The sequence below is a fragment of the Indicator indicator genome, chromosome 1, assembly GCF_027791375.1.
Source record: "Indicator indicator isolate 239-I01 chromosome 1, UM_Iind_1.1, whole genome shotgun sequence".
Taxonomy (NCBI): domain Eukaryota; kingdom Metazoa; phylum Chordata; class Aves; order Piciformes; family Indicatoridae; genus Indicator; species Indicator indicator.
In genome coordinates, this window is record NC_072010.1 from 22,052,141 (window position 1) to 22,065,178 (window position 13,038).

Here is a 13,038-nt window from a genome sequence, read left to right on the forward strand (position 1 = left end):
GTGGGTCATTTGGTTTTTTACTACTTTCTTGTGTGTTGCACTCTATCACTCATAGTATCTTTCTTGATTTATGCACCAGTCCTCGATTGCATGGCATTTTATGATAACACTGTAGGTACAGTAGCCACCAGAAGATGGACTTCATGGAAACAGATGGCATACTTGGCTCAGGATGAAAATAGTTGGGAATCTTTCTGTTAAATCACTTAGACTCAGCTGTTGGACACAAACACAAAATATTTTGTTCCGTTTTGCTTTAAAATGCATCCAAAATAATCTGTTGGGTTTTGGTTTTGTTTTGTTTTTTTCCTCCCACATAGACCAAGTGCCATTTCTAGGTTGCAATGTTGGTAGTAGCGTCATAATCAGGAGAATTAGGAAAATCTTGAGTTTCTTGCTGAAACTTCATGGCGATGGTGGGAAGCTCCACCTTAAGAAATTTTAGGGATTTTGATTTGATTTGTACCAATTAAAATCTTCATGGACTGTCTGCATGTTTCTTTAAACATGGAAGGAAATTTCTACTGCTCTTTCCAAGAACTTCATAGAATCGTTAGGGTTGGAAGGGACCTCAAGGATCATGTAGTTCCAACCCCCCTGCCATTGGCAGGGACACCTCACACTAGAGCAAGATGCTCAGAGCCACATCCAGCCTGGCCTTAAAAATCTCCAGGGATTGGCTTCCACCACCTCCTTGGGCAAACTGTTCCAGTGTCTCACCACCCTCATGGTGAAGAACTTCTTCCTAACATCCAACCTGAATCTACCCATTTCTATTTTTTTTCCATTCCCCTTTTCCAGTCAGTGGCGACCTTCCCGGACTGCCATGACTTTTGGAATATACTAGAGAGTAGTTTAGCAACCTCAGCACCCGTGGGTGTATCCCATTGGGTTCCATGGACTTGAATGCTTTCAGTTTCTTCAGATGCTCATGAACCTGATCTTCACTCACAGTGGGGAGTTCCTTCTTCCAGCCCCTGTCATTATCTTCAGTTGTTCAGGTGGGTGTTGAAGTTGCTCATCTGCAAGGTTTTTATTTCAAGGATTGTGATAAACTGTGGTAGCCTGATACAAACCATCACTGCAATTGTTTCCTGGTGGGAAAGTCTGCCCTGCCTGGTAATAACTAGGAGTGGAGGTGGCACTTCAGGAGTCGAGGCAGGCAAAGATTAATGCAGAATTGTTATGGTACAGAATGCTTTTCTTTTGCTGTTTGTCCTATGTAATTGCTCTCTTCCATCATCACATTGTATTTGTAATAACTGTGTCTATATATATGTGTGTGTAAGTGTATTATGTTTTGGAGATTTTTAGTATGGAGAAAAACTATAAGAAAACCTAATACTTCCCCATGCCATTTTATCTTTTGAATTAACTGAACTGTAAGAAAACTTAACACTTTCCTGTGACATTTTAGATCAACTGCTATGGGGAAAAGAGTTGAAGAACAATTTATTTTCCTGAAAAATGCTGTTCCAAAAGGATTTTAATGGTAAACATTAAGTAAGGGAGATAAAGAACACTGTATATTGCATAAAATGGGTATTATTTGACATGAAGTGGATACTTCATTCCTTTTGTACTTTTCCCTCCAATTTAGGGTTAATTTGAGTTTTGAGAAACAAATTACTGAATTTGCTTCTAGTTTAGTTAGAGGTCATTTGAGGATCTGAACAGCATTGTCTCAGTGCAGGCTGGCTCCTGAGGCCTCACTGGGTGGGTGGCCCTTGTCACATGGGCTGTGACCCAGACAGTTATTTCGAGCACTTCAAATCCACTAAGGCTTTGTTAGATGGGATCAATGTAAGTCAGCAAGACTTAGCTGCAACTTAACATTTTCTTTAAACAACCAAGTCATTTGCTTCTGATAATGCTTGTTTGTGAAGGAGGAAGGCTGGGACAGATGTGCTCTAAATAGTCTCCAGGAGCTGTATTTGTATTTATGCATCATGTATCTAAATGTTAAGAAAAGGCTTGTTTATATTTGCAGGCTTTGATACTGGAGCAACTTGTAACAGAGTATTAAAATTGTCTAAAGTGGCACTGCAATCTCATATGGTAATGATTCTGTGTTACAGAATTATTCTCTTTCTGTAATGTAGATAGGAATTTCCATAAGTCAAACTATGGTATTAGAAGAATTTATATAGGATATCCAAAGCTGATTTAAAGCACACACTCGTAAGTCACATAAGGCCATCGTTCATGAGACCATATTGAAAGGCTTGCACTTAAAATAGTCTCTTAGTAGTTTTTATAATAAATTGGGAAATGAAAAGGAGCTCTGTGCATTCCTATTTTAATTGTTGCACGAAGGAGGAGTTTGTGTTTCTAATGATGCTTTTTTGGACTGTAGGCCAAAATATTCCAAAATGGTCCTGGAATTGTCACGTGGTGATCATGAAACTTCCTTTAAGTGGGTAATGCCCTGGTGTGGTTGATTGTCAGTTAAGTAGTAGTATTTATTAAATAGCAGTTCTTTTGTTTTTGTCACTTTGTAGTTTTATTGCCCAGTGCTATTACTATGCTAGAAAAATTGAGAGGCACTAAATAGGTGGGAATCACTAGTGTTAGAAATACATAGCAAGATGTTTGAACCGTGGTTTACTTTAACGATAGAATAGTCTTAACTATTTCTTGGGAACGCTTCTGGTTGTTGAAAGGATGGCCTGTAGACATTTTGTTGATGTCAAGGTTGATATCTGAGGTTTGGCTATGTGGCATGAGAACTGTCTGTCTGTGTAACCAACTCTGCTCAAATCTGGTGAGATCCGGGCCTGATGACATCTGGAAGCATTTTGACCTGCTAGGGGAGGGCTGTTCCTGACCTAATTAGCTTGGCATCGTAACTAGCTCTGTTGCTTTGATTTTTCTCCTTTTGACCTTATCCAGTTTATAGTTCTCACTGAATGATACTGTTTAAGTTTAAAGTGCTTAAACAGTATTATATTTTACAGGATGTCAGTTTTCCAGTTAAAGCTTTGGTACTTCAAAATTTTTGGTCATGTAATCATTGGTTATTCAAAGTAGAAAGAGCTGAATAATTCAGCTGCTGTATGGTTAGTACATGTCAAGATGATACAAAAGGAGGGGATGATCAATCTAAGTCTTTTTTGCTGTGCTGTAGGACAAAGTGATGCTTCCTCCTCTTTCTTAACTCTGTGCTGAGTTCCTTCTTGTTCTGTCTCATTGCTTCTTTTCAAGAGATGGTATTTTAAAGCGTAAATGTTGTTTAAAAGGTAGGCTGTAAGATCTTTTTTAATTTCTTTCTTTCAACTTTGCTTATAAACAAAAATGCTACCACTATTTCTGTATATGCACAAGGGAAATATTTTGGAGTTGCTGTGCAAAACTGTTTCAATAGAATTTAAACAAACTCATTAGCATGTGTCTTTTCAGTAAAGACAAATAAAACTAAAGGGAAACAAATGACGATTCAGTTCTGTTTGCTTGAATAGGATAAGGGACGATAATAAATTCTTGGAGTTTAATACGGATTTCAGGAAAGGTCACATGAAAGAAAAATGTGTTTTCAGTGCAATGTAAGTACTTCCTTATTTGAACAAGTCCATTCTTTGGAGAGCAAAAACTAAACAAATGCTCTTGATTTGAAAAGACATTTTTCTTATGTACACACAGCACATTATATTTGGTGTTAGTCTAGTAGTATTAGGTTGAAATAGTAAAATTGATGGTGACAGTAAGGTTTTTGTTTTTAATGTATAGATGCCATGGAACAGATGTTCAAAACAGTATGGAATATTCCTTCTTCCCTATCCCACCACCCCTTTCACACTGAGCCATCTGGAAGGGACTATGAGCAGGATGAGCAGCCATCATGCTATGAACAAGATTAGCATTTTTGTTAGTTTAAACTGGTCACTGTTCATTCAGTGGGAAACAACAATGTCAGTTGTTGTCATTGAGTTTGTGGTTATGTTGTCCACGTGGATATGGAAAGAAGACATAAGAGAAAATGTGATTTATTTTGCACAATTAAGTTAATGGTCATCAGGGGGCACAAATCAACCATTACCCTTAAGCACAGTGTCAGGTAATACTGTTCTGTTAAACCAGCTTTAAATCTACTTATTTGGGTTAAAGCTTCTGTATGCATTTTTCCAGAGATTTTCAGTCCATGCTCTTCTTGTACATTTTTTTTACCCTGATTTTTTTATAGCAATAATACACCACATATGGGTGTCTTCTTGTTTAATCAGTTGGATGTCTTTATTACCCTTTAGCCTTATTTCTCTTGAAAGAAAGCATGATTAGTGTTTTGGCTTAATGAATAAAATTGGTTAGACAAAGGTAGGCTTATGATCTAGAAACAAGAGTCTCCAGTCATGCGTGAAGGTGTCCTGGATCATCTGTATTCTGAAACAGGATGAGTAGAAAAGGATGGGTGGATCTCATGCTGGCAGAGTGATTGAATTCAGTACAGCAAGCTATTCTATTGTGCACTCTGTGAACCTATATTAGATTTAAGGTAAGCAAACCTGTATCTTGGTAACATTAACTAATTTACTGGCAAAGTTTTTAGCATATTGAGCAGCGTGACAAAATGCTATGAAAGTGAATTGTAAGATCTATTCATTTGGAGGATGAGAAAACTTAATACAGGAAAAAAATTATATTCCATAGATATATTCGGTATCCCTTAGACATGCTTTAGTAGAGCCTGAAAAGAACTGTAGTTGTATATCCAGAAATGGAGATAAAACAATGCAGTAACATTAGTTGGGCTATTGATTGTATACTTAATTCACTAGCAGAGGGCAAGAAATATCTTTATTTCTTCCTTTAATAACGGTGAAGCCGTTTAATTGGATGGTGCATATATGCCTAAGCCTTTATTTTGGAGCAGATGATGAAACCTTATTAGCTCTCTGTACTCCATAATTCTAAGATTTTCAATTTATTTACTTACAGAAAATAAATGTGCTGATAGTGTAGTTTTGGAATATTTGATTTCTATTGGGAGGGAAAAAAATTAAAGCAATGTTTTTAAAGTATTCCCTCAGTTTTGTTCATTGAAACATGCTTATTAGGCAGTGAACTGTAGGCACTAGTACTTAAATGGAAGTTGATGAGGCCTTGGACACTATTGCAGCATGGCAGATGCACAAGTATCCTCTTGAACCACAGTCAGTAGGTAATGCAAAGATGGGGTTGTAGATTTTTGAGTTTTGCCTTTGTTCCTCCAGCAAGTTTTAGTGAAAATCAGGCAGATTCCTGGCTTGTCTTCATAGTTGTTGATAGCGTTTTAAAACCATTTCTATATTAAAGTCTATACTTACATGGAAAGAAAATTTCAGCTTAAACCATTCTCAGGACATTAGTGAATGTCATCTTGTGCATGCTTGCTTAGAATTAGTGTGAAATTATGAGAACTAAATCTAAGGTAATTGTAAATGTTCAGTCCTGTGCCATTTACTTTTGTGTAATTTTTTTTTTAATTAGAGAGAATTTCTCAATTAATGTGTTCCCCTTTTGATGGTTCTCTAAACTTTCTGTGCTGCAGGGCCACATTGTTAGCTACTGACTCATTTTTTTAAGGGTTTTTTGAACATGTGGAGGAAACAGATCCATAAAATAAATTTAGGTTGTAAGTAAACAAAACCAAGCATCATCATCTCCCCTGTTGTCCTTTCTCTTGTCATTGCTTAATGTCTTGATTTCGTTCATAATATCACTGGACCATAAAATCTGCCCTGAAGAGCTCAGCACAGACAAAAAAAGAAAAAAAAAAGGCCAAATAAGAAAAAGAAAATAATGCTCCAAGTTGGTGAAACTTCAGAAATAGCTCATTGCAACAGACATTAAAGGTCTCTATTAAAGAAGCAAAATTGCTTCAGGGATTTCTGTGCTCATTTGATCATCACTAGTATGGTGTGGGAGGAAGATCAGAAGTAGTGGTCTAATGTGAAGAGGCAAAAAATCTGTTTTCATTCCAGCCTTGACTGTCATGCCTTTCATGTAGATCTGGCAATTGGGAAGAAGATCTGTGGAAAGGATGTTGATACAATTTGCTTTAATATTAAATTTTAGCTATTCTTTTGAGGTGGACATTTTCTTTACCTGTATTACTGTTGAAAGATGTGGTTTGCTCTGGATAAGAAAAAAATGGCTCTTGATTTTTAATTATAGACTTTGTGCATACTTCTAACAAAAGTCTGCCCTTGCTTCAGGAAACTCAGAATGAAAGTCAAAAAAGTTGCATAAAAAACAAGGGAAACATGAAAAAAAAATTAACTAAAGTGACATTGTCCCTTGGGATTGGGATAGCTGTAATGGAAGTGCAGTACTTAGTGTAATTGTGAGTCTTAGTAAAACTTTTTATTTTATATTTGTTGCATAACAACGTGGCTGAGGAAGGACTTGTATATGCAAGTATATTACTTGTATATACTTGATAGAACTAGATACAACTAGTAGATGATATAAAAAATTAATCTTGTTGATAAATATAAAATAATTCTGGGGCATTGGTGCAGTGTTACGATGGCTGAATATTTTATATTCTTCTGCAGTATACAAAATATTGCTTCAAACTCTGGTTAGAATGAAGCCAGTTTCAAAAAATGCAAACTTTAAGAAGTTCAGATGAATGATATCACATGAATCATGAACTTAAACCAATGGTTTCCTGATTCTATTCTAGTTCCAGTTTATTTGTTAACTTGTCATTACTGGAAAAAGTTGTACTGGTTTGGGGCCAGACAGATGGTCTCTTGCCCCAAAAGGGACAAAAGAATGAGACTCACACAAACGGATTGGAGAGTGATGGAAAGTTTAAATGGAAAAGCAATTAGTGAAGCTACAGAGAACTACAAACTACAAAGCATAGTGGCAAAGAGTATCCCAAAGCGTACAGAACCCCTCACAGAATTCCCAGAGGCTTCCCAATCCTTCCCTTCTTCCCACCTGAGGGTATACCCAAACCCCCAGGGCTCTTTCTTCCCCCTCCCGCTGATAGGCAAGTCTCAGGCTGGCCAGGTCCAAGACTGCCCCCCCCTCCATTCTCCTCCTGGCATTAGGCCTAGACAGGCCTAAGTGGCCTAGAGAGATACTCCCCCACCGTTACCCGATAAGAGAGGACATCTCCCATGGGAGCAGAGAGGGAAGAAAGAGGAAGAGAATGACTCTGCAGATGGCTTTATAGGGCGCAGGATTTATGGGTAGAAATACGTCGTTTCCTGTGTCCACCCCACTATTGGGTGGGCACCTGGGACACCAGAGGTGTATCTCATGCAGCAGTGGCAGGGGGCACCCAGCCTAAACTGGCACAAAAGTAAATAACATTCACAGATAAGTAGGAAAGGTTCACAAAATTCAGGTTTCCAGTCATTCAGGGCAAGGGAAATCAGAAGGGGATGTGCATTAAAGGCATGTATATTCTTTCCTTCCCTTGAGGTAGAAGATAAGCACTGTCTGCTATCCATATGGCCCTTTCTTTGTGTCTTGTAGTGAAGGATGAGGGGCCTTTGGAGGACAGGGAGATCTGTGATAATAGTGACTTTGTGGGAAAAAAAATAGGATGGAGAACATTTCCAAAGCTAGTGTTTTCAGGTCTGTCTTCTCGCTTTCCATTTTTGTTCCCTATTTAGTAAGAAGGTGGGGTGATAGCAGACTGTCTAGAACAACAAACTTGAATAGGAAAATGGGCAATGTTACCAAACTGGGTGCCATTCAGAGATGGAATTCAATGTTGAACAGTCTGTGTTGAGTTAAGCGTTAGGACACTAGGTATGAGGAAATGTAACTGTCTGCAAACATTTGAAGTGTTAAAATGCCCTAGGCATAGATAGAGACTATGTCATTAGGAGACAGTATAGAGGCTAGAAGTGTGGGGCTAGAAGTGTGGGGCTAGAAGTGAGGAAGCCAACAATATTTCTCTGGTTTTAGTGAGGTGAAATTTGATTTTAGTTTCAGACACCTGGATTTAGATGTGTTCATAGCAGAACTTACACATGAGGTATTAGAGCTTGCCATGTTGTTGTTTTATCTGATTTAGCTACTCTCTAGGCTTCTGCTGAGCTGTTGAGTGACATGGACACTGAGCTCATATGTATGTAGTCATACAAATTTACATGTTTAATTTTGAATGGGATCCCATCTGTTACATACTGACAAGCTGCATATTCAAACTCTCTCGTTTTTCTTCTCCACAGAAGGAGGATTCTAGTAGTTTCTTTTTATAGAGGTCTGCAAGATTCATGAAAGAAAAGCTCTAATGCTCCCCAAAAATAACATATTCAGGGAGAATTTAGGATGAATGTATGGAAAGCTCTTTTTCATGGTAAAACTGTTCAGCTTTGTATTTTACTAGAGGATATAGGAAGAAACCTCTTAAGAGTTTAAAAAAGGGATTGAACGATGCCTTTAGTGAAAATGTAATAAGGAAACACTGACAAGTAGAGAGGATATATCATGAATTTGCATTCATTTCATGACATTAATGAATGTATAAAGAACTCGTATGTAGCTGCATTGAAAATTTTTAGTGTTAGTATAAATTACAGTGCCTTTTGGGAGTGTAAAAGAGCAAAAGGCAGGTTTGGGGAATAGCTGGTGCTTTGACTTTTTGCCAGTTGCCCAAATACTTGAAAACCCAGCTTGTGTCTTACAGTAGCCATGCTCTGATGTTGTCTGGAAAGATTGTACATGGTTTGTCATCTTTCATGTGTGTTACTGTACATCTGCTTTCTACATGATTAAAAAAAAAAAAATCTGACTTGCCAGGGCAATGTCAAAACTTCTTACACGCAGTTTAACAGCTGTTGTCCAAAGGAAGGTGGTCCAAGCTCATCTGGAGCACTCCTCCCACAGCTGTAGGGGGAGCATGAAAAGAAAAGCAAAAACGATTTGACTATCTTTCTGTGCCCTGCTTGCCACTACAGCAATGGCTACTAGGATAGATGCCTTCTAATTTTAAAACAAAAGGCAGTTACACAAGTTGTTAGGGGACTGGGTGGGGGAAGGAAGGAAAAAGGAGGTGAGAATGCTGAAGAATCAGCATACCTAATGTGACTTTTTAATGGGCTGATCTAAGCTTATTCAAGCTTCTAATGTCCTGTTCTTTCAGAATGTCTGTGGAAATTGAGTTAGGTTAGCTGTGCAGTTGCTGATGCCTGTAGGGTTTGGAGAGCAGTGTCTCTTTGTGCTCCAGTCACAGCTCAGTCCAGCCAGATGTTGTGTCCGATGCATGTCCAACGAGGCATGCATGAATTTAGTGAGATGTTAAGTGACACCTCACTCTCAAGTTTCCTTCTATCCCCTTCAGCTCTTGTTCCTGTTTTTCTGGTCTGATGCTAACATCTCAGATTTCTAGTGCAGTTAGTTGTATATATGCAGTATAGCATCTTTCTGGATCCTTCATCTCTTGTGGCAGATGCAGCTGTTGGTTTAAAACCAGTTGTGTTGGGCATAGGTGACTCTGCACGTGGAATAGAGCTGGACCTATTTATCCTGGTTGTAAGTCTATGGCTATACTGCCTACTTAGCTGGGGTTAAAATGGATCAGAAGATCATCAAGTAAATTAGTCCCAGTCTTCTGAACTGATACAGTTCTTGATAATAATAATAATAATGCTATGCCATATGCCTTCCACTTATTTGGAGATGGAAGGGAAGAGAAATTATTTCTGTGTTTTAAAACTGTGAGTGTGTTTAATATGCTGACAGAACATCACAATGAATATCTTATCTAGTAATAAACTGGGGCTGAAGTGTGACTTGAAACAGGTGGAAGATGAATGTGTGTGTAACATACCCCTCAGCCTGGTTGAGCCTGATGAAGCCCTTGTAATTCAGAGGCTTATTTTGTATTTATTTCTTGTTTAACCTCCTGTTACATACATTCTGAAAAAAAAATATAGTCTCACTTCTCATGAAATTTGTTAAAGAGTAAATTAATCTGAGTTCTGTTTGGCAAATGCTGCTAGTGTCTTAGTGACAAGGACACATAGTAATAAGAGCTTTTTTACTCACTAATGATTTAGTTATTTACCTGTTCAGCTACAGCAAGAGTTTGATTTGGATAGTTGAAGGTTTTAAATTAGATGAAACTTCTAATTGCAATTGCAGGTGCTTTTTTTTTTTTTGTTTTGTTTTGTTTTTCCCCCTTTCTCTCTGATCAGGAGCAGTCTATGCATTGCTTAATCTGTTGCATATATTTAGTAATCAGTGTTCAGTTTACCTTCTGGAATTAAACTTCACACTGAAATGAGGTGGATACATTATAATTTAAATCAGGCATTCAAAAATGAAAGTTGCTTCCTCCCCTGCTCCATTATTGCTGTGTGTTTTAGAGTGCTTTATAAGAAACAGGGTGTCTTGAGTTGGTCTCTCTCCCCTGCTGGCTCTTGAGTGTGTTAGACCTTTTCATAAAGAATTGATGAGAAAATGAAAAACACAAACTGCAGTTGTATGTTTTCCTCAAATTACCTTTTGTAGGTGAGGAAAAACATGATGTGGAGAGGGGACTTTATTAGTGCTCCCGGTGAAAGGCATTTTGATGGTACGCAGTGTGGTAGATGTTTCAAGAGGTAGCAGGCAATTAGTTGGGCAGTGTGCAGCCAGCTTCCAGCTGGCCCCAGTGCCTTGTCTAAGGTGGTGGGGAAAAGGTCAGGTAAATAGCAAAGGAGAAAAAGGGGGCCAGCTCTGGCAATGCTAGATGGAAAGCCATGGGAAACCGGGCTTTATTTTGCTGGTCTTCTGATAATTGACTTATGTTTATGAACATTTTATTGCACAATGAAACAATTCCTCATAATTACTTTTGTTTCACAGTTGCATGCACTAGCCTGTTTGCAGTATGATGTTGCCAGTTGTTGTTCTTCAGAAATTGTGAATTTCAGGTTTTCACCTGTTTTTAGTCAAGGTCACAAAACTGACTGCACTGGATATTAAGTAATATTTTAAAATGCATCTGTAGAGGAATATGAAAACATATAACAGAAACAAGAAACATTTTGGTCTACTATAAAATCACAGAATTGTCGGGGCTGGAAGGTACCCCAAGGGTCATCCAGTTCCAACCCCCCTGCCATGGGCAGAGACACCTTACACTAGATTGGGTTGCTCAGAACCACATCCAGCGTTGCCTTAAACCCTCCAGGGATGGGGCTTCTACCACCTTTGTGGGCAACCTGTTCCAGTGTCTCACTACCCTAAGAACTTCTTCTTAACATCCAAACTGAATCTACTCGCTTACAGTTTTGCTCCATTCCCCCTAGTTTTATCACTACCAGACATTCTAAGAGGCCCCTCACCAGTTTTCTTGTAAATCCCCTTAAGATACTGGAGGGCCACAATAAGATCTCCTGAGAGCTGCCTTCTCTCCAGACTGAATAGCCAAAACCATCTCAGTCTGTCCTCATAGGAGAGGTGCTCCGGCCCTCTGAATATCCTCATGGCCCTTCTTTGGACACGTTTCAGCATGTCTAGGTCATTCTTATAATAGGGGCTCCAGAACTGGACACACTACTCCATGTGGGGTCTCACGAGAGTGGAGTAGAGGGAAAGAATCACCTCTCTTGACTTGCTGGCCACACTTCTCTTGATGCAGCCCAGGACACAGTTGGCTTTCTGAGCTGTGAGTGCACACTTGGTGGCTCATATTGAGCTTCTCATCCACCAGCACCCTCAAGTCCTTTTCTTCAGGGCTGCTCCCAAGCTGGTCCCTGCCGAGCCTATATCGGTGTTTGGGATTGCTCTGACCCAGATGCAGAACCTTGCACCTGGTCTCGCTGAACTTCATGTGGTTGGTTTGGGCCACCCTCCCCAGCCTGTCAAGGTCCCTCTGGATGCCATCTCTTCCCTCCAAGCTGCACCACACAGCTTGGTGTCATCGGCGAACTTGCTGAGGCTGTGCTCGGTGCCACTGTCCATGTTGCTGATGTAGATGTTAAACAAGACTGATGCTTGAGAGACTCCACTTCCTCACCTATGATATTCCTCCCTCACCTATGATGTATTGTTTAAAATTTAGCAAACTCACCTGGCCTTAAATTCTGACATATTGAAAGAAACTGTCTCATATTAAGAAAGACATAAGATTCAAGACTACTGCTTACAAGTCATGAGCCTGTTTCTTCTTGCTCTGTGCCGAAATAATTACACAGTTAAGTACTTTGCTTTGTGCTAATTACTTAAGTTGTTACTTTTGTACAAACATTCTTGAAAAGAAAAGATTTTAAACCTTTGGGAGGGGAGGATGGAGGAAAGCCATTAAAAAAATTACTATGCAACATTTAAAGAGCAAAAAGGTCTTTTTAATTTACTAATGTGATTTTAATTAGAGAAACTGAAAGGTTACTTTAATTGCTTTAGTGCAATGAAGAAGAAATTTTCAGCTAAGTCTTTCCCAAATGAACTTATGTCCTTGATAACACTGTGACTTCTCGTTCCAGAAAATTTTGGTGCCATGTGGCCCTTAAACAGAGTATCAGTCATAATTAATGCATAAACATTGGATTGGTGGTGTTATAAAAAGCGAATCAAATTGACTCACAATTGTATTAATGCAATTCTAAAGAAAACTGATTAAGATTTTTTTTATTTTATCTGCCTTTTTTTCCCCCCCCATTTTGGGGGAGTTAGCAGCTCTGAGAGCAAGGATGCCCCTCTGCAGGACAGTGTTTTCTACACAATTGTGCCATTTTGTGGCACTTAAGAGTTGTCTTTTCATATTTATTTTCTGCATGCTAGTTTGTTATTTTTTTCAAAAAACCCCAGTTCTGACAACCTTTTTTTTTCCTTGGGTAACTATCTTCCCACATCAGGCACATTCCCAAAATCTCTTCAGTATGTGTTCTTACTTCACTCAGGTTGTCATTCAGCATCACCTGTGGAAAACCATTTTTTCCCCTCATGTTTCAGCTTCTTCCTTATTCTCACCCAGCCTATTTCTGTGAGGCCCTTGCCCTTATCTGGCAGATGAGTTTATAATTTTGACTGAGCGCTGTCAGAGCAAAGGCAGATCAGGATCTGAGGTAGTCAGAGGGCTGTAGTGCGTGGACGGTGCGTCAGCGG